Source organism: Miscanthus floridulus, chromosome 8, assembly GCF_019320115.1.
Source record: "Miscanthus floridulus cultivar M001 chromosome 8, ASM1932011v1, whole genome shotgun sequence".
NCBI classification, from domain to species: domain Eukaryota; kingdom Viridiplantae; phylum Streptophyta; class Magnoliopsida; order Poales; family Poaceae; genus Miscanthus; species Miscanthus floridulus.
In genome coordinates, this window is record NC_089587.1 from 60270077 (window position 1) to 60293255 (window position 23179).

Genomic DNA, 23179 nt, shown 5'->3' on the forward strand with positions numbered 1-23179 from the left:
GTTGCTCGATCATGTGTGTACGTACCAGGAGAAGCAAGCCAGCACCATGTAGGTGATTACATCTGGCTAGGGGGCGGGGGTGCAGACTCCATCTCATCCCACTCCAGCTTGTCCCGCCAATCCTTCTCGCAGTCCACGGCCACAGGGCGGCCATCTTGGCGGCGGCGACTGTCAGTGGCCGGTAGACGTCTCAGACCCCAGCAGCCTCTGATATAGATGGTCTCGAGCTTGGGAGCAAACATCTTTGCCTCACAGATCTGTTGCAAACTGATGAGATCATACAGGTATAGGCTCTTGAGGTTTGGAAATCCCAGCATGCCTTTTTCATGGTTGGCCGCTATTTTCTCTAGGAACTCTTGCTCCATGAGGAACACCTGCTTGAGATCACCACAGCAGTGTATGAGGAGGGTCTCTAACACCTTGGATAAGGTATTGTTCGATGCCATCGGGAGGACATATATATCTGAGCCTGAGGCAGTAGTGCAGATGAATAGCCCGCAGTTGTGTAAATGAAAACGAATATGGATTCACTCTTGGATTTCTTGGTCCGCTCCAAATAGAACGGGCCATCAAGAGATGAGCCGCCCAAAAGTTTTCCAAGTGAGAGAAACATTCCCAGTAATAGTTAATGGCGAAGACAGTATCCAACTTTGGGCATCGTTCCACGCGGCACCACTTGAGCACATTTACCCATCAAGGCCACCAAATGTCATTTCCCTAAAAATGTGTTGAGGCGCAATAGTGGTGATGGAGGAACCGTCATACACGTGCAATGACTGCACCCTGCTCACCACATTACGTATTGCATCCCTTGCCCGTGTGCTGGCCTTGTCGGTGACATCCCTGATTCCCTCGCCAATCTCCATGTGCAAGGCCGTGTTTAGGTTGAGGTTAGGAATTAGTATTTGACACTGTAGCATTTTCGTTTGTATTTGACAATTATTGTCCAATCATGGCCTAACTAGGCTCAAAAGATTCGTCTCGTAATTTACAATCAAACTATGTAATTATTTATTTTTTTATCTACATTTAATACTCCATACATATGTCCAAAGATATGATGTGATGGAGAGAGAGTGAAAAAACTTGCAATCTAAACAAGGCCCAAGTCTAGTGGCAGAAATTGCGTCGAGGAGCTGCTACTGCTGATATCTGATCAGTGCTGACATAATGGTAAGTTAATGACTTTGGCAGGGAGGGCGGAGCAGCAGTCATTCGTCCTGTTCGCTTGGCTTATAAGCCGTACTTTTTCAGTCAACGAACAGTATTTTTCTCTCACAACAAATTAGTCAATAGTACTTTCAGCCATGGCTTATCAGCCAAACGAACAGTCCTTGTGGTAGAAGGGCGGTCTGTCTTGTCCTTGTGGTAGCTTCTACTTCCATCATCATTGTTAGTAGATGACAAGCAGAGATACCACTTATCACATCGAATGGTTTCTCTTGTCCAAAGAAACGGAAAAGACTGAAGGAACCTCATGTCTGCAACGGCAACAGATGCATGGCAATACTCCTTTACTTCGTCCTGCTTGTAGACCATCAAAGAACAATCACGCGACCATGGTTTTCTGTTGTCCACCTCTCCTCTTGCTCGAGTGTCAATGCACAACAGCCTTAGTTTGTACATTTCGGTTTTGGGCCATGAAATTGAGCGGAGCTGCCTGCATCCCACAAAAAAGACTCGCTGAAGATTTCCCACTTCAACCACCTCTCCAAGCTCAAGCATTTTGACTGCTGTGTGCGAGAGGTCCAGTTCTTCAAGGTTTGGCAATGACCCATGCAATATAAAGTTTGCTAATCTTGCACACTCAGCCAAGCTGATGTAGGATATTTTAGCATTCTTCTTGTGATCCTGCTGATTGCAATGGCGATTGGTAACTTTGCAAACACAGTGAACACCTTGATGGTTAAATCCAGGTTCAAAGCGAAATGAAGAAATCAAATGGAAAATGGGATCTCGATACATGTCCCTCACCAACAGGTTCATCGCCAACAGATTCAACAACCAAAGCATGAAAAGGTCAAGATGATTGACCATCAGCTCCAAATCCTGACCGTCTCTGTCAAAGGCTCAAAGCTTGTATACTGATGTAATCATCAGGCAACTAGGTTGTTGATGGTCCTAGGCTGAAGGTGACCGAGAATAAACTTGTGGTGTTTGTTTATACTTCTACCCTGAACATCGAGTGGGCTAGATGAGCTTAGGACTGTAAGGCTGAGCAAAATTTTCCCAGTACGGTTGTGAGACAGACATTTGTCACAATGAAACATGTGAAGCTGTATACAGGTTGTGGCATTGTATTGCTTATTCTCCACTCGTTTGGTCGTGTGTGTGTGTGCTTCCATTGCTCTGAAATATTCTCATCTTACACCAAAGACAGTTTCATGTGAAAAAACTCCGTGCCTTTAATTTGTGGCCCATCAGAACAGGAAGTACATGATGAAATGGAGAGTGCATGCACAGCCCTGACACCTTCGGTTCCCCATGAGTGCCATCAGTATATGCCAGTGCTATTGCTTCCCTGAATGCGCCCGTACACTAGCTATAGATGAATACTGGGAACAAATAATCAATTAACACACCAGGTAGATTGTCAAACCAAGCCATTAATAATTTGCTGGATCACAAACAAGCATACATTTTGTCCAGTACTGAATGAAACTGGAAACCAACACTCGCACACCATGGGCTTTCTTCAGTTCTATGGAGCATCAAACCCAGCCCCCTTATTTCAGTTTTCAAGTGCACACGCCACTAGTAGAGAACAGACCTTCCATTTTTTTTTGCTTTAGTCCCGATCAGAGTTGGGCTTGGGACTAATAGGAGAATTAGTCCCGGTTGGAGCCACCAACCGGGACTAAAATCCACAGCCCAACGGCTAGCCCCGCATGCTTTTGCAGGAGGGGACTTTAGTTCCGGTGGATGGCTCCAACCAGGGACTAAAGGTCGCTCCAACCGGGGACTAAAGGTCGCCCTTTAGTGCCGGACTGTCGGTTGGAGCCACCAACCAGGACTAAAAGTCGCGCTGCCCTTTTATTCTAGTTAGTGGGTCTAACCGGGACTAGAGATTGACCTTTAGTCCCAGACGGCTCCACTAACCGGGACTAAATGTCCCCACTATATATCCTACCCCCAGCTTGAGCATCCAGTTCAATTATTTGCTCTTGGTTGTGTGTTTTCTTGCTTGGGTGAGCAAGTTCTTGCTCTCGGCCAGCTAACTCTTGAGAAGATCTTCAATCCTCCATCCATTGTATTCTTCTTTCTAAAGGTTAGCAACTTCATCTTCTAATCTTTTATTGTTAATAATGTAGCTCATTTGATGGTTCAGAAATAAATAGAGAAATTTGTGGTTTTTATATTAGGAATAATAATTGTCGATTTTATTTTTATTTATACGTCATTTCTACGTAACCTTAAACATTTGTAATGATTTCAAGATATTTGTTAGCAAGATTAGTTCTTGATGAGAGTTAATAATCATTCAAATAAATCATGTGCCCACAAGTTGGGTGTAAAATGGTTGCAAAATGTTTAATCTTGACACATTTTATATGTTTCTCTAATATATATATATTGCATTGTATTTGTATGTGGTTCTACATTTATTTAGAAGTTTTTTCAGTTTTTTATTTCATTTAAGTTTAAGGCACATATCTACTGAAAGTTTACATGGCTGAACACTACCAGCGTCCACACGCTACTGCTCTTCTAGTATCAATCAGACATGTGTTATTACTGCTTCCTGAGTGACACAGGTAATACACGGCAATCTCTGATGCCTCCTCTCCTTGAATTTCACCATAGCAGGGCCAGCCTTGTTCTTCAGAGAATAACTGCTGAATAAACTACTAGCCACAGTCCACTCGGCTCTACGAATCATCTATTGCAACATCACTACACTGCTGCCGAACAGCTGAAAGCATACTTTGTAATGTTCAGAGCTCTATCTCTATTTCTTCAGAGCCGTGCACCAACAGGCATCAGGTAGTTCCAGGCGGTCATTGACCTTGAGGAGAAGCTCCGAAGGGAGTTGGCCGACCTGGGTGCGTGGCCAAAATCCTGCCTATTCGTGTTTGGCCAACGGAGTATCAGCTTGACAGCCAGGGTAACTTGGCGCGCTTTTTTGGCCCTCCTGCTCCTCCTCGCCATGGTCCCAGCCTTGGGCCCTTGGGTCTTGTTAGCCGCGAGCAGCAGGCGCGCCCTCCGCCACACTACTACAGCCAGATGTACCCGCCGCTCCCGCCTAGCCACGACCAGGGGTACAACCGGCAGTATGCTTTTGATCCTCTGGGTGGCCAGCAGCTGGCCGCGGCGCCCTCTGTCCAGGTCGTCCTTGGGCTTGCTTTCTCCTTCGCGCGTATGCTCTCCTCGCTTTCGCCGCCGAGCTCGCCGATGCCTTTGCCGCCGCCTTCTGCCTCTCCCGTGGCCACCAATTCAAGCCCTGCGAGCCCGGCTAGCGTCGCTGCTCCTCCGCCGTCGCTCGCCTCACCTCCTGTCAGCAGGCTGCCTCCGCCACCGGGCATCATCACTTACTGTCACCGCCCACGCGCTGCTGGCGCTGCTACTACTGGCGCTGCAGCTGCCGATCCCCCGTCCCGAGGAGGGCCAGCTCGCGCCTTGCCGCCAAGGCACCAGCCAACTTCGTGGACATGACCACACAGGCGGTCCAACGCAAAGCACTCCTCAACTCCCTGTTAGGGTGCTCCAAGACGCTGAAGAAACACGTCAACAAGCGAAACATCTTGGCACGGAACATGCTGCCTCTGGGGGTGGCGGAGCTGCGCAAGCTCGTGTCCGTTGCCAACCTCGGATGCAAGAACGCCAGCGGGCTCGATGTGGTGACTGATGCTACCATATGATCTACTACTGCAACAGTCACTTCGGCCCCAATGCTCGCTGGGGTCCTAAAAATGGTGGTGCATCTATCTTAGTTTACTTTTTCTTTACCTCGTCGCTGTCTACCTTGCCTTCGGCTTGTTGGGAGCTTTTCGAACCTTGTTGGTGCTGTAATGTTCGGTAATGAATCAGAACTCTCGCTGCTTTTACTGTAACAGAACCGACCAATTATACGAAATTAAGTAAGAAAATCATCCACCAGAGCAGACGATTGAACGAACTTAAGCCCGTATAACCCGGTAGTCCGTGAAATCACGAATGATTTCAAACCAACTCGTGTCCCAGTCATGATCGTAATAAGTTTAGCGGTCACCATCACATATTACATAAAAGTTCGCGATCTCAAATACATCAGAGTTTCAACATAGTTATTACAAACCAGTTCGAATGAAAATAGCGGAAGTCATCTGTTCAAACTACACACACACGGAGTTTAAATAGAGTGCCAGCGAATGATCATTTCCAACAAAAGCATCAGATGAGACATAAGGAACGACCATGCCCATGGTCCTAAGCATCACCCATCGCAGGATATAGGCAGTTGATACAGTAGCCGTAGTACATCTGCCCATCTGCAACAAGTGGGAATAAAACCCTGAGTACGAGAATGTACTCAGCCAGACTTACCCGACATAACCGAAAATAAATGACACCAAGGATTATGAAGGGCTTTATAGTAGGGTAGCTGACTCATTTGCAAAAGAAGCATTTTTAGCATTTCAAGAACCTTTCTAAAAGCATTATTGCCAAATTAATTATTATTAATCTGTCAACTAGATTTGCACCTATACTAGAGTAAACATGTGATTAAGCAGATAATGATAACCAATGATCATTAAGCAACTTCCATACTGTCATATTCATTATAACTGTCCAAGTGTTCCATAACATTTACTACGATGAAGTCACTCAAGTCAAGTGCTCACTATCCAGGAGCGATGGCGATTCGAATCGATTCCTAACCAGCTGGTGATTTATTCCTTACACAAATCTCACTCACCCGCTAAAGTGAGATATTGATCACCGAGTCAACTTTCCAGGTATCTCGAGTTTGCCAGGAACCACATGTACCCGGGGGCCGACCGACTGCACTTTGGTCTTATCATCCCGCCCCCGTGTCCTACCACACCTGCTTCGGCACAGTGCGCTGCGGGCAATCTACTCGGCCCGAAAAATCTCCCAGCTTCGCGGTCGGAAGGTACTTTATCCGGCCAGCTAAATGTAAGGCATGCGTTCAACATGACTCGAGGCCCAACAACGGCCGGTCCTTAATCGACACAGACGGAAACACTACAGTCCAAAACTCTGCAAGTCTCCGCCCGGTCTCAACTTCATTTAACACTTAGTTATATCATGACTTCAGAGCCATCCAAACAGATCCAGGTAACCACCTATAGCTCGCAGGTGACAGGAAATCACCCGACTTCTACCGGTCTAAGCCAGCTAAGCATTGACTCGACTGTGGATAACCGGGTAACAAGGATGTAGTATAACAAAGGTAAACAAGGTATAATGCAGCAACGGTTGCTAACAACTCCTGAACGTAATGCATCAATTAAAGTAAAGCATTTAATTAAATTATTACAAACCGGGAGAAAAATGCTCCGGGGCTTGCCTCTCTCGAAGGAGCTCGGACGGTGATCGGGGCACTCCGGAAGTTCCTCAACGTCCTCCTCGTCGGCTTCTGGCACTTCCTGCTGCTGCACCTCGAGCTGCTCCTCGGGCTCCTCGGGTATGACGACTGGGTTCTCGGTTTGCGATCCTGTATGATGCAATGCGCGTAAGGGATTATGCAAACGGTGCATCAAATGAGATGAATGCGATGGATATGTAGAAATACAAGGTAGTCAACATCATCTAAGAACTATGCTACAAGCACATGTCATCTACTGCATTCTCTTCTACTATTAATATGTTAAGTTAACCTATCTTATGAAATGCTTCAAAGATACACCAAAGCTTTACTAATTTCTTAATCACACTTAAAGCAACACTTGCTTAAACCCTAATTAATAATAGGTTTGAATAGCAACCTATATTTCTGATGCTCCTAAAAATCTAAGAAAATTACAGTAGCATACTACTACCCTAAACAGACTACCATAAAAATTTCATGGCATTGGGATAAGTAAACTATCCTACACAAAAATGACAAGCTATAGCATAAAAATGAGTATGAAATTACTTTGTACTATGAAAAGTGTCAAACAACAGAATTAATATTTTTCCTAGGTTCTTCATAGCCTATAATGACTGTACAAAAATTATCACATGCATGTTTTATACAAAGTTTGCTTTCTAGCAAAAATAACAAAAATCAGCCATTAAAAGTACTTGAACTACACCTCAAAATTTTCCCACAGCACATGTATGGAACATATTTTTTCTAGGAAGTACATGACATAATAAGATTAACAAACTTGGAATCATATTTTTCTCAAGATTATAGATTTTTCTACACATTTTTCAAGTTATCAGCAATATTCATGATGAAATAAAATCCTACAGAAAAGTATATCAAAAATGACATGCACTATTTTTCCCAAGTAGATCTGGTGATAAGGAACCTAACAAATTTTGTTTCAACAAATTTGGAACAAGTTTGATCATCCAAACATTTTTCAAACCATTTCTGTTTTTAAATAATAAAGAATAAATTGAAAACAATTCTTTAAAACTCTACTGGGCCGGCCTGAAGGGAACAGCTGGCCCACGGCCATCACCGGCCTGCGCGGCCCGAGCGCGAGGGAGGGGGAAAATGGCCCAACAGGGCGTCATCCCACGGCCTGGCTTGGCCTGGCCAGCCGAGGCAAGGTGCCTTGCCGGGGCGCGCGCTGGCGCGGCGGCGCAGCTCGGCCAGCGGCCGGCGGCCATCTCCGGCCACGGCAGCGCAAGCGAGCGAGCGCAGGAGACGTGCGAGGAGAAGGCGAGCTCGGTAGGGTAGCTAGGCGAGGCTGGAGGGGAGAAGGAAGACGGATTCCATGGCGGCCGAGCACGGCGGCGCCATGGCCGTCGGCGGCGAGACGCGGGGAGGCCCGACCTGTGCTCGGAAGGCGGAGCAAGCTCGAGCGCGACTTGAAGGAAGGCGAGGCGGAGTTGCGGGCGCGAGGAATTGGAGAATGGCGCAGTGGTGCGGGAGTTCGACGCCGGCGGAGCTCGGGCGCGGCGAGGGCGGAGCTCGGGGCACGCGGCTCTGGCGGAAGGAAAGGCAGCGCGGGAGGAGTGAAGGAGGGCAGAGCGCGTGCGGCTGGCAGCAGGGCGCGCTCCTCTTCAAGCCAGCCAGCACGCTGCGTGGTCAGAGCTAGCCGGGCGCGTGGCGGACACGCGGCGGGCGTCGCCTGACGCGGTCGGGACGTGGCGCGGCGACGGGCACGGCGCGCGGGAGAAGAAGGCGCGGCGCGCGCGGAGGCAGGCCGGGCTGGCGCGGCGCGGGGCTGGGCCGAGGCGAGGCACGCGCGGCGCGGGAGGCTCGCTGGGCCGGCTTCGGCTGGCGGGCCAGAAGCGAGGCGGCGGCCCGCTAAAACAGAAAACATTCTTTTCAATTTCTATTTTCAAAAAATTTTCAAATAACAGTTTTCAAATATTATTTTGAGCAAGAAAATGACCTCTTTTGAAAATGTACCAAAAATGAAAGTTGCTTAGAATTTAATTCCCTACAACTTTGCTTTTATGACCAAAGTCCAATTCTATCTAGATTTTAAATTATAGAATCAAAGTTAAATTTTAACTCAAAACCCTAATTTTGGGAAATTACTTTGGAAACAAAATTTTGAATTAATTTGAATACAACCCTTGCTCCAAAAATTGTGCTAAACAATTCTAGATGATTTTCAAGCATAACCAACAGTTTCTACTCAACTAGCAAGCAAGAATCAGAGCAAAACAACCCTAATAAGTGTATGCATCATTTACTTTTCACAAACATGTTTCGTATGTTTCAAAGTAATGTTTCAGTTGTTATATGCAAGATTACACATGTATGAATAGGATGCTTGATGATGCACGATATGTATGATTAGCAATGCCTAAATGCAGGCATAACACCGGGGTGTTACATTTACATCGTTTCGTGGAACGTTCGTGGCTTAGGTGACTCGGACAAGTGTGGTGTTGTGCGCGATGTTTTCACTGATGCTAAACATTCCATAATTTGCCTACAAGAAACCAAACTGGACACCATAAACTTGTACAAAGCCAAAGCCTTCCTACCCATCAATTTCTCCTCTTCCTATGTGTTTGCGCCGGCTGACGGCACAAGGGGGGGGGATTCTGACGGCCTGGGATCCCACCCTCTTCACTCTAAAACAGCATTTCATCAGACCTCACACTCTCACCACTGTCTTCGTCTGTAATGCTTCAGACCTCGACTTCACTGTCACCAACACTTACGGTTCATCGGACCGTGCGGGCTCAATACCGTTCCTGCATGGTATGCGCGACTTTAGAACCCAGACTCTTATTCAGGGCCTCTGGATCCTCCTAGGGGACTTCAATCTTGTGTGCTGCGCCACTGACAAGAACAATGGGCAGTTTAGTGTGCCACTCTCCAATGCTTTCAACGAAACCATCCAAGACCTTCAGTTGCCTGAAGTCGAGCTTTCTGATCGGCTTTACACCTGGACCAACGGCCAGCCACACCCTATCCTGGCACGGATGGACAGGGTCTTCACTAACAACGATCTCGACTTGATCTTCCCACTCACTAGCCTTTCCTCCCTCCCTAAACCGACCTCAGATCACACTTCGCTCTTGCTGTCGCTTTCCACAAGCCTTCCTAAGTTAGGCTTTTTCCGTTTCGAACATGCCTAGCTTCGACATCAATCCTTTCTTCCTACTGTCCTAGCGGGTTGGCAACAGACGCATGAACGAGCAGACGCCGCCGGGCATCTGGCCTCGTGCATCAAGTCGATGCGTGCGGCGGCTAAGGTTTGGTCGAGGTGTATAAGGCCACCCAATTACCTAATTCACAACTGTAAATTCATTATTCAGCTGTTTGATTTCTTCGAAGAGACGAGAGCTCTGTCAACACATGAGTTTTAGGCTCGCAGACAAGCTCAAGAAACCTTGCAGGAACAGCTCAAAGCCAAAGCAACCTACTAGAAGCAGCGAAGTAAGCAACGGGCAATCAAAGAATGTGACTCCAACACCGCCTTTCATCATGCACATGCAACCCAACGCCTGTGGAGCAACTATATCAAAATGGTGAGGGTTGATGGTCGGGAGGTCGTCAGTCATGATGGCAAGACAGCAGCACTGACAGATTTCTTCAAGTCCATTATCGGGGTCCCTGGTGACTCGGTGCCCTCGCATCTACAGCACATCTACATAGACAGGAGCACACCAAGCAGATCGATAACAACACCCTTCACTGAGCAAGAAACAAAGTCAGCTCTGTTATCAATGAACTTGAACAGTGCTTCGGGACCTGATGGTTTTGGCCCGACCTTTTACAGAGCAGCATGGGAGACAGTAAAGGTGCATGTTATGAACTTCATGTCTGCTTTTCATGGGGGACAGATCAGCCTAGATCCGATTAACAGATCACATATGGTGTTGATACCAAAGAAGCCGGCAGCGGTGGATGTTGACTCATTTAGGCCAATATGCTTACAGAACTACAGCCTAAAAATTCTTTCAAAAGTGCTAACCAAGAGACTACAGGTTGAGATTTCGAAGCTAATCAACATCAACCAGACAGGTTTCATCAAAGGAAGATCCATCTTAGATACCTTCGTATATGCATTGGAACTGGTTCAAGTGTGTCACAAGAGAAAGAAACCTACAATAGTTCTGAAACTGGACTTTGCCAAGGCCTTTGACACAGTGAACTGGGATGGTTTGTTCAGTATCCTATCCTCGAGGGGCTTCCTAGACAAATGAAATCAGTGGATCAGCTCTCTCCTAACCTCCTTGAAATCCGCAGTGCTAGTCAATGGATGTACGGGGCCTTGGATCACATGCAAGAGAGGCCTTCGTCAGGGTGATCCTATTTTGCCTTACCTGTTCTTGCTGGTTGCAGAGACTCTTCAGGGTATGATTGCTAGATGCTCTGAGATCAAACACCCATCGGAAGATGGCTTACCATGTGCAATGCTCCAATATGCGGATGACACGTTAATCGTCCTTCAAGGCAACACCACTGGGGTGGCTACACTGAAGAACATTCTTGATGATTTTGCATCTTTCTCTGGCTTACATATAAATTATTGCAAGAGCACGTTGGTGCCAATTCATATGACTGACAATATAACCCAGGAATGCGTTCAGGTTCTGGGTTGCAGGCAAGAATCCTTCCCACAGCCTTATCTGGGGCTGCCACTGTCAGTGCACAAGCTCCCACTGTCAGCATACACGCCTTATATCCAGAAGACTGATAGATATCTTAGTACATGGCAAGCAACCTTACTGAACCCTATGGGTAGAGCTGTGATGGTTAACTCGGTTCTGGATTCTCAACTAGTCTACTTCATGAGCTCACTGTAGTTGCCTCCATCAGTGATTGGTCAACTTGACAGGAGAAGACGTGCCTTTCTGTGGAGTACAGACAAAATAGGAAAATCCAAACCAGCAAACTGCCTCATTGCATGGATCAATGTGTGCAAGCCAAGAGATCTAGGTGGTTTGGGGATCAAGGACATGGGCACACAGAACATATGCCTGCTGCTCAAACTCATCCATAAGCTTCATCACCCCGAATTTTCTGCATGGGCACAATGGGTCTAGGGACGGGCCTCAATTGCAACGCTCAGTGGCGATATTCATGGTGACCACTGGTAGGTGCTTTGACAAATTCTACCTCTGTATCAAGATATCACAACGGTTGCCCTCGGAGATGGAAACAACTGCTCCTTTTGGTCTGATGTTTGGACTGGAGATGAGGCCCTTGCTGACACCTACCCGGCACTCTTCAGTCATTGTACGTTCAAGGAGGCTATGGTATCCCAGATGTTACACACCGGTCTACAACTGACTCTGGTACCGCGCCTGTCTCAAAGGGCATGCTTGGACCTGCATCACCTACTACAGATCGTCCAGGCGACCACACTGTCGCAAACACTGGACCAATGAACATCTTTATTCAGCAAGGGAGATTCAGGGCTGGACAGTGGTGCTATTTATAAACTACTGAAAGCCAAGGGACAACCGGATGACCCCAGGGCTAAGTTCGTCTGGGACAACCATGCTGTAAGGTCGAGATGGCGGACTAGAGGGGGGGTGAATAGTCTTTTCTAAAATTAATTGCGTCGGCTAACCGAAACAAGTGCGGAATTATAACTATCGGTCTAGCCAAGACTACACCCCTCTATCTATGTTCACTAGCACCTTCCAAAGATATTAATCAAGCAACAAAGGTGTTGGGCTAGCTAGAGCTCTCCTAACCAATTCTAGAAGCAAGGTCACACAAACCTATGCCGCTAGTACTTTAAGCAACAAGGGAGCTCCTACACATGCTAGTAAGTAAAAGCACAAAGCCAACTAAGCTCACTAGCAATGCTCAATAACAAGGCAACCAATGCCAAATTAGAGAGCGCAAATACTTAGTTACACAAACTAAGTAATGTGACTAACAAGGTTACACAAACCAAATTAGCCACGCAAGAGAGCTACTTCTAAGCTACACAAGCAAGAAGGTAATTAGCAAGCTACACAAGCTATCTAATTACAAGAGCAACTACACAAGCTTAATATATATAAAAGTAATTGCAAGCTTGTGTAATAGAGATGCAAACCAACAGGAAGAACAAGGTTGACACGATGATTTTTCTCTCGAGGTTCACGTGTTTGCCAATACGCTAGTCCCCGTTGTGTCGACCGCTCACTTGGTGGTTCGACGGCTAATTAGCATCACCTGCTAAGCCCGCACGTCGAGCGCTGCAAGAACCTACCCTGAAGGTGAGGGTAGCTCAATGACACGCTTTACTAAAGTTGCTCTTCGCGACTCCCGCGGAGCGAGCACAATGCCCCTCACAAGCTCTTCTCTGGAGCGCCGCACAAGCTTCTTGCGGGCTTCGACGGAGACCACCACCAAGCCGTCTAGGAGGTGGCAACCTCCAAGAGTAACAAGCACCACCGGCTTGCAACTCGATCACCTAGTGCCACTCGATGTAACTTCACGATGCAATCATACTAGAATCGCTCACTCACACAATCGGATGATCGCTATCAAGTATGTGTGAGATGGAGGGCTCCTAAGCACTCTCAAGCATGGACACAAAGTCCCCCAAGGTGCTCAGCATCAGCCATGGCCGAAGGCCACTTCTATTTATAGCCCCAAGGGCTAAACTAGCCGTTACCCCTTCACTGGGCAAAAGTCGGGCCGACCGGACGCTCCGGTCATGTTGACCGGACGCTGGACCTCAGCGTCCGGTCGCCCGATGACAGCCACGTGTCACCTGTGTTCAATGGCATTCTTCTGATCTCAACGGTCGTCTTCTGACCGGACGTAGCAGCATCAACTGACCGGACGCTGGACCCTCAGTATCCGGTCGTTTACAGTAAGGTACCGACCTTGACCGGACGCGTCCGGTCGCACGTGATCGGACATAGCCCAGCGTCCGGTCACACTCCAGCTCTTGCGCCACCATGCGTCAGCCTGACCGGACACGCCCTACCAGCGTCCGGTCACTTCCAGTGCCAGCGTCCGGTGCACCCAGTGAGACACTGTCTTTTCTATGTAGGGCGCCGGTGGCACCGTCGGACTATCCGCACTCTACGGGCGGACACTCCACCGGTGGAGTTTCTTCACCAAGTTGATCCACATCAACTCCAACTCCATCTCCTTTGTAAATGTATCAACACCACCAAGTGTACACCTCCATGTGTATGTGTGTTAGCTTTTCACAATCATTTCCCAAAGGATGTTAGCCACTCAACTTGCCACGCCGCTCGATCCTAGCGACGATGCAAAGTTAGATCACTCGAGTGGCACTAGATGATCGATATGCAAACAAGTTTGCTCCTCTTGATAGTACGACCATTTATCATAAACCTGGTCATAAACTTCTCTACACACCTATGACCGGTGAAATGAAATACCCTAGGTTATACCTTTGCCTTGCGCATTCCAATCCATCTCCTCCAACGTCGATGCAACACATGCACCTACACGATCAACAATGATATGATCCACTTCATATCATCACGCGATCATATTGGTTCATCGATCTTGACTTTACTTGCTCTTCACCGTTGCCATCGTCCATCGGCGCCAAGTCTTGCTCAAGCTTCACCGCCACGCAGTCCATCACTCCAAAGCCTTCGACTTGCCCTTCACGCTTGCAACCGGTCCATCAAGCCAAGTCGTGTCTTGATCTTCTCCACCTTGATCACATGACTCAATGTCATGTCTCATGTGCATTTAAGCTCCTTCATCATCACATGTGTGAGCTTTGCAACATCTCCAAGCCATTTTCACCTTCATGGCATATGTTGCTCACACATATGTACCTGTGGACTAATCACCTGTGTATCTCACATAAACACAATTAGTCCACCTAGATTGTCACTCAATTACCAAAACCACACAAGGACCTTTCACATGCACCGCCTAGAGTGCAGCTTTTCATGTGGCTTCTAGTTCAAGGAAAAATCCATGCACGATCGGTGCTACACACAAAGAGAATACTGGATGATAAAACCTGTGAGGTATGTAACGAGGTCGACGAAACATCGGCGCACATAATCAACGGCTGCCCCATTGCGACTCTATTCTGGTAGAGGCTTCATCTACCAGAAATGATGCAACTCACAACTGAATCCTTACATACCATCTCAACGACTGGAGGCATACCCACTGATGGGTTCTCTGCCTTCGTAGCGCTGGGTTGCTGGCACCTGTGGAAGGCCAGGAACGGAAAAATCTTCAGAGAAGAATCCACTTCTGTTGATCAGGTGCTAATAAACTGCAAGATTGCTGCAGAACAATGGAGGTTCAGACTTCCAAGAAAGAAAAAGCAAGTCGCTGACGTATGGTGCCATATCTTAGAAATGGCTAGAACAGGCCAGGGCTGAAACATTGGACCATAGGCTGCTTTAATCGCTTAGGAAAATTGTAACCACCTCGGTGTTTCTATAAGCAATATCTGTACATTATGAGGCCGTTCGGAGCCATTATAATCAAATAAATCAGGTGGGGAACGCCCCCCCGTTGACCGTAAAAAAAACAGGCATCAGGTGAACAGCTTGCACTAATTTATGTGTCTTCATTGATCTTGAGCTTCTCTATGCAGCACTACTAAACTGAATGTGCAAGTGCCTGCAAGCTAATTGCATCAGTCTTATGGAGACTTCTCTGACTTGTCTTGCATCAAAACTTTGCTAATCAACCTTGGCATCTCCTCTATCTCATAATAATTTGCATCGCTGGACACCGTTAAGTCCCCGCTTCGCAATCATCAGCAGCAACAAGCCTACTTGTTTTAACAACACCACTGACTGTTGCTGCACATTGCACACAGTTGGCCTCTGCTCCTGCACTTCTGCACATTTCAGGATAGCTACTCCATGCATATCTACTGTCAACTAATCACTACTCATGCCATACCGGCTCATTACTGCTCTTCAAACGGCTGAACCATTTTCCTTTGCAGACTTTGCTTCCCCATCTAAAACTTCAGCAAGGCTAAACTATTTTGCTTCTCCGGCCATTAGACAAATGACCGATGCACGCACATACTGGCACTGGACATGTCTGCTTTGCCAATTTACATTCTTCTCTTTACTGCTTCATACATTTGCTTCTCATGGAGATTAAGCTCCCCTTTACTGAATCATCTTGCTAAGTGCCCACATTATGCTACTCAACTCTCTGCTGCTGCACCTCCCCTTGGCCACTTCTCTGTCTGAACACTCACATGCCAACCACTGGATCTCTCCACTTCCTTCATCAGCGCTCATTCTATCTGCTGTAAACTTCAGGCCTTCACCTACATTGACTATGTCTATCTATCCTCTCTGATGTAGTACTACACCTCTGCCCTCTCATAAAAATTCAGACTCTGCTTGCTCCTCCCCACACACAAGCCTGTCAACAGATCAGACCCTTACTACTCTCTATCACTGCTTTAATTATCTGCTGCATTCTTCAGTCTTTCTCGCATACTAATCTCTATATATCTCTCATCTCTAACTGCAACTCGACACTTGTACTTGCCATCAAAGTTCAGACTCCCTTTCTCCTTGCTGAATCTAATTCTACTAAGGAAGTAAGGAATGAAATCTCCACTAGTCTTGACGCTTCCCGATAAATCAAACTTTTTCAACTTTAACCAAATATATACAAGAAAATATTAATATTTGTAGTACATAATTAATATCATTAGATAGATCGTTAAATCTTTTTTTTATAATAACCTTGTTTGGAGATATTTTTTTTATAAATTTAGTCAAACTTAAGAAAGTCTGACCGGCACGAATACCATAGTGACAGTTATTTAGAGACGGAGGGAGTATGTGGGGCCTGCTAGGAATACATTAGAGCCATCCCACATCTGAGTGTCCTGTGCTAGCCTCGACGAATCTCGAGCATAAGGACCATCATGCCTCCCATGGTAGGCACAAATTACACGGGGCTAACCCACTCACTTTTTTGTGAACAAGGTAGATTATGCCTGCTGTAAGAGTTTCAAAATCTCTTTTTTGACAACGTCTCTTTTCGCATTGTTTAGCCTCCTTTGAGGCTCCCTCCAAGGTGTACAACTAAGATCGATGTGTGCAAAGAGCAGGATGGATAGATTGCTCATGCTCATCTCTTGGTAGGATCAGATATTACCTTGTTCCGTAATAGATCTGTATATGCGATGAATGGATTGGTTTTTTTTCGAGAACACGACTTCACGCGTATTTCGATAAGAAGAAGAGAGCCGAAAGAACGGCTTACACAACGCAACTATGGGAAAACCCATAGAGCAAGTTACACAATCACAAAGAAAGTGGTTAGAACCTAAACAACAACAATACAGAAAGAAAGACGGTAGGGAGAGACCCTCCACCACAAGTCTGACAAACTGGACCTGCAAATGAAAATACATCAACGCAAGGCTACCAACGTAGGAAATGAAACTGTGGTGGCAAAGCATCCACCAAGAAAACGACGCGACAAAGTATCCGCAAGTGAGGAGGCTCAACACGCCCTCAGCAGCATGTGCATGAAGGGGGAGCTCGAAGCGACATCGGCGGCGAAGGATCTGTTCGAGCAGCTACGACGACGACAAAGCATCCGTCAAGAAGAACGACAACAACAAATCATCCGCTGTGAAGAAACATCGACTACGGCAACACCTAGCAGGCTGAACAGACCAATGGGAAGAGGAGATTGAAGCACACACAGGCACAGTACACGACAGGGCTTAATGTCATGTTGTACGTATTATCTTATTTTTGGATTAAAGTGTGTCATAAAATGATTAAATATTTAACAGTTGGCTCTGGCAAGTGCATGCTGGCTTTTATATAAGTACTAGTGGAAATGCACGTGCCATACGCACGTCTCTAAAAAAAGTTTTTTTTTAAAAAGTTTTTTCTTTAATAGGAGAAGTGCTGAGTTCATCACTGATACATTTTACAAAGGTAAAACATACTACAAAGATTACAAATTCAACCTCCTAGAGTTTATGACAAAATGTACCCTGTAATTATATTAGATTAAAATTTGAACCTAAATAATTTCGAATATATTAACACTGGATTCATGGAATGTTAATATACATTCAGCCAACATTACATTCAGTTCCTTTTCTTATTTTTATATAATAAAATATTAAGATCAGTCTATCACCCTAATTAAATCTATATCAGCCTGCTACCACAAATCTTTAAAAATGAGAATAACGGTGAATGTGCATCGAGAAGGGCTTTACTTTTCTAGTCAACACTGGATTCATGGAATGTTAATATACATTCAGCCAACATTACATTCAGTTTCTTTTCTTATTTTTATATAATAAAATATTAAGATCAGTCTATCACCCTAATTAAATCTATATCAGCCTGCTACCACAAATCTTTAAAAATGAGAATAACGGTGAATGTGCATCGAGAAGGGCTTTAACTTTTCTAGTTTCCATGCTTTCCCTCCTAAGCACCTATGTAAGGCAAATTAACCTCCTTGTTCTTCTCCAAAATGCATCGCACGTTTCTTCACCCCCTCGATCCCCTATCCTCCTTGCCACCATTACAAATTTCCAATCAAGCAGGTCCAGGACTGCCCCTAAGGGTGGTCATCGTCTCGCCACATCCACAAGTACTAAAAACAATGATTAAAGACATTGTGTTTATATACATTTTTCATATACAAAAGCATAGTGCAAACAAATAGAAAACAATATAAGCTGACAGCTCCCTATTAAGAATTTTCACTGGTACATATAGAAGCGTAGTGCTAACAATAGCCTAACCTCTATAATCAGAAGGACAACTGGTTCACATACATAAGGCAAACTACAATCAGTTCTTTCTTCTTCTTTTTTGGAAAAAATGTTGTATCCCCGTATCCATATCCTTCCGATGCAGATACATGGATCTCATCTACTTTCTGCTACTGGTAGTAGCTGATCAGCCTACTAATTGTCTCTGAAGTTTTTTCAAACTACACATGTGAAAGAAGTGCAAAATCCAATGAAGACATGTACCAACATGCTAGGGAAAAAAATTGGAAACTCACTCTTGTCTTCATTGACTCTTTCTGAGTGGCATTCACCATGTCAAAGTCCAAAATTTATGCACCTAAGAAAATGATCCGATGGGTCGCAGATCAGCAAGCATGGGAAAGCAGCTTGGGCGAAGAACTGCTTTCATGCACAATAGAGCTTTTCCCAGCTTGGGCGAAGAACTGCTCTCATGCACAATAGAGCAGTCGTTCCAGATGTCCCCATTGGTGCAGCAGAAACATCGATAAAAACAAGATGGGCAATCTCAGATCATTACCTCACAAGATTTAGAGGCCTTTCCCAAGTAGACAGTTTTGCCGCCTGATAGAAGGTAGACAGTCAAAGAGTGCCAAAAACCTCATTGCTTGGCAGGTGGACTGAAGCTATTACAGTTCGGCCATCTTTGCCAGCCCCCACAGCGTCTGTGTCACGAAGAATGCCGAAGCGCTGCATAATTTTTTTATGTTGTTGCAAATCAGTCACTCCAGCAGACTATAGCTACCAAAAGAGATGAAATAAAGTGCATACCTATTGAGAAGGGTATGCTGTTTTACCCTCACTACTGCTTATTTTTATCTTCTTCTTTTTTGCAGGATGTTAGCTATGAGAAAAGCCTTATTGACTACTCAACCTTTTTGTGAACTTAAGCACATTTAAATTGTCAGGCACCCAAACTGAATATAGCTAGTTGCAAGTAAGACATAATAATAGAGTGTTGGTAATGCCTTGTAAGAGGCTAGTTGCAAGTAATAAGACAGAATAAAAGAGTGTTGGTAGTGTCTTGTAAGAGTATTCTTGCTATGTTATTTTGAATTATCAGAATCTTTTGCTATGACTTGCTGCACTAATGATAAAATCGACATGTATATATTTCTCATTCTATGCCATCAAGGTAGCTAACAGAATTGGATCCTATTGTAGTATAGAAGAACAATGTACAAGGCTTAACATTCTGAATATACCAATTACCAAATCTACTCATAACCTATCTTCTTGATCGCATTTTGAATACAGTGATTGACAACTCAAACATTGCAACATTGTAGCATATTATAGACACCAAATACAACAAAATGGAATTAGACATTAGAAGAAATGGCAATGGTGTGCATGGAATTCAGAGAAGAACGCATAAAACAGTAAGGAAATAGTCCACCACCTTGACGGTTGATGTGATGTCATGGAGTGGGGTCCTCGGGTACCAGTCCGGCAAACAGGCTCCTCTTTGGTGCATCCTTCATCTATCTTGTAGTTCTAGAAGAAGTGTATATAACATCATCAGTGATGCAAGAGACCAAAGAATGTGATAAACAAATGAACTCTGAAATCACAATATTTCTTATAGTTGTTCTGGTCTCTGCTCTTTCCTATTCTTGGTGCCCAGAGTCCTGTTGCTATTCTCCTGGATCTACACAAGAAAATTTCTCCTATATCCATGCAAGAAATTATAGGATGAAGTTAACAAGCAGAATTCAGAGGACGTGTGAATAACTGCCATGCACGTGCGACACGCACGTGTCTATGAAAATTTTTTATAAACATCAGTAATGTCATTTTTTACGACTCTTGATCATCATTGTCCTACCCCATATCATGTTCATCTTCATACATGTAGTAAAGTCCATCACATATTTCCTCAGTCAATGACCTTAGCTCTAGACTCACTCCTCACTCTCTTCTTGTTGAATCAGCGGACTGCAATCCGCTTGACAATGGAATCCGGTGATTTTCTTTGAGGTATGGAGGCAGAGTTTCACTAAAAAATCCAGCATTACATAAATGTTGAGATGAATGTGAACAAGTAGTTGGGTCCAGTAATTTACACATGCTCTAGATTCCCATATGAAGCTGAAATTATTCAGATTTTTTAGTTCTTAGAACCCAGTAGCACCAGATCATATTATTATCCCTATTATTACTTATAATGTTAGCCAAACATACAAGTTGTCCTTCCACCTTTATGCCATTAATCAATTTTTCCAAAAAAAACATGTAGCTGAAACCAAAGGAACACCAAAGTATCACTTCTACAGGCCAATACTACTTTCCAAAGGGCATAAATGCTATGTTAATTGTACAAGGAGCTAATCAACATATGTACATGCTTAACATGACAATAGTAATTTTTAATCCACAAAACATAATCACAAAGATTTAGAATAAGCGCATATATTGCAGTGAATAAGTCAAAAACTAAAGATAACAAGAGTTCAAAGTTTTATGAACCAATAACATATATTGCAGTGAAGAGCCCAAACAATTTTTTTACCAGAGCAATAAAGATCCAAAAATCTCGAATAACAGACATCCCACACACACAATCATAGGAGCAAGCACAATAATTAAGGGATTGGAATAAAGCTACAGTTGCCCAAAGAAATTAATGGAAACCATTCTTGAGCAGCTCCTTCTGATCCTTGCCAATAATTAGATAAAGCTTTTCTACCCAAGACAATTGCAGATAATGGGGTATGTCCTTGTTCCAAAAAATAAAACATGATGAAGCAAACCAAAATTGTATTAGTTGGTGTAGAAAACAGGACCTTCAGATGCTGCCACTGAACTCGACCTCATGCGATCCCATTGGCGCGGGCTCTTGGAGCTGCCCTGCAAAAATCCTGTGCTCTGCCACCGCAGGATGCTCACAATCTATTTGAATAGGATCTTCATCTGCTGAAACAACCTGTATTGGCCATATTATTCAATCAGCCGGACCATGCATCGATTTGATTCGAGACAAGGACCGTTACAATTATAAGAATTAACCAGCAATCTGCTTGATAAGTACATTTGCTTGAAATAATCCATAGATTTCCAAAGAGCACGTTGCATATTGATTCATAACAAAAGGAACAGGAAAATGCTTCAGGTAACTATTTGGCCATGCACGGATATAAAAAGATAAAAAAAATCAACAATGGATAAAATAAACCAATAGCATGTCAAATCGACTAACAAAGAAGAGAAAAAAGATAATGATCTGAAGGGCTGGATGCCATCTATGATGGTAACGACCTGAAGGGCTGGATGCCATCTATGATGATAACGACATGCAGTCCAAAGAAGCTTAAGCAACCCATTCAATTCCCTGCATGTGCAGAAGACTTTAAATTCGAAATTGTGATTATACCACCAAGGGTGCTGATCATGGATGCTCTTCTCTTATGTTGACTGCTCAGTTAAATATTTTTTGAACTGAAACCACAGTTCCACAATATGTGATTAATTACAAATATATTATCTGGATTATGCTCAACATATGGAAGATAAATCATTTTGAAACTTATTGACTCATAGAACAGTAATTGCATTGTCATTTTAAGCTGTTATTCAATCAATGTCACCCATTGGTACCTAGTAGTAAGACGTTTTAGCAGGTTAACCCAATTGGCATGCCATAAACAAGACAACAAGATGAAATGAAACCTCAGTAGCTAGAGTGATTTCAGAGATTGTTTTGTATTCCTTAGTGATCATTCGATCAAAGATTGCATTGGTGGTCAGCATATAGAAGGGCTAATGTGCCCTGCACATTTTTTTTTCTTTAGGAATGCAACAATCTAAGCAGTGAGCCCTAAGCTATCTTTTAACAGACTTACAGTAATTGTCTCTCTTTGATTTAATATAAGCATGATTGAACCAATGCCGCTACCATAAGCAGAAGCAGTTTTACTTTTACCTTGTTGGCTTCTGCTCTGTCACTACGACTCTAAGATGTCTACCTGCAAGAAAGACGCAACACAGAGAAGACCAATGTATAAGCATCAATAGCACGACTGTGACGGTTCTACTCATAATTCCACCTCAATCCTCTACCTCCAAGGGCGAGACACGTCTGAAGAAAGCAATTTGGGAGCAAACCAACAAAATCAGCCCAAGAGCTACAGCCGTTTACAAAAGCGATTTCTTACCTCGTTGATCTTGTATGAGTCCAGATTAATGTCGGCGAGAGACAGCCCCGGGTACAGCATCTGCAATCAACCAATACCAGCGAAACCAGACAAGATTGAGCAACGGCGGCCGAAAATTCGCGGTCGCTTCTTGGGCCGGCGTGGCGGGCGGTTGCCGCGGATGGCGGCGAAGTCCTCGGCGATCTCGTCCCTGGTGAGCGCGGTGGAGAAGGCCCTCTTCCTGAGCAGGGCTTCCAGGGGCGCGGGGGCTGCGAAGAGGGTGCGGCGCCGGGGGAGGAGGCCTGCTGCGGGTGCTGCTGGTGCGGCGGCTTCTCCTTGTCCAGCGATGGCGTCTGCGGGATCGGCGGCAGGGACAAGGGGCCGCCGCCGTCCTTGGAGCAACGGAGGCAAACAGATGGGTACGGCGGGCGGTTGCCGCGTGGTTGATCGGTGCGTGGGTACGGAGGCGGTTGCCGCGTGGTTGATCGGTGCGTGGGTACGGAGGCGGTTGCCGCGTGGTTGATCGGTGCGTGGGTACGGAGGCGGTTGCTGCGGGGTGGATTGGTGCGTGGGTATGGCGGGCGGGTAGGGCTGGAGGACGGTGAGAAAAAAATCCGAGGGAAATCGTCGGTAGAGAGAAACATGTCAACGTAAATAGTTTTTGATAAGTTTTCGAACGGGACCACTCGTTAGATCGGGGTGGATGTTTTGGATGGGTTGGATCTAATTCTAAATTCTAAAGTAGAT

General features: G+C 45.1%; 1 long non-coding RNA gene and 1 pseudogene across 3 annotated transcripts; both read right to left on the reverse strand.

The window, feature by feature from the left end:
* Window positions 1-56: 56 nt before the first annotated feature.
* On the reverse strand, window positions 57-866 carry LOC136469168 (uncharacterized; annotated as a pseudogene).
* Window positions 867-17735: 16869 nt separating this feature from the next.
* On the reverse strand, window positions 17736-22723 carry LOC136476490 (uncharacterized). Of its 3 annotated transcripts, none has more exons than XR_010763597.1 (7): window positions 22454-22723; window positions 22222-22264; window positions 21558-21630; window positions 19702-21225; window positions 18820-18989; window positions 18557-18618; window positions 17736-18139 (listed from the first exon to the last, which is right to left on the reverse strand). It is a non-coding gene; the product is annotated as an uncharacterized lncRNA (long non-coding RNA). The 3 variants fall into 3 exon arrangements; XR_010763599.1 differs by lacking the exon at window positions 17736-18139 and adding an exon at window positions 18153-18481; XR_010763598.1 differs by lacking the exon at window positions 21558-21630 and having other exon boundaries at window positions 17737-18139; window positions 22454-22535.
* Window positions 22724-23179: the final 456 nt, after the last annotated feature.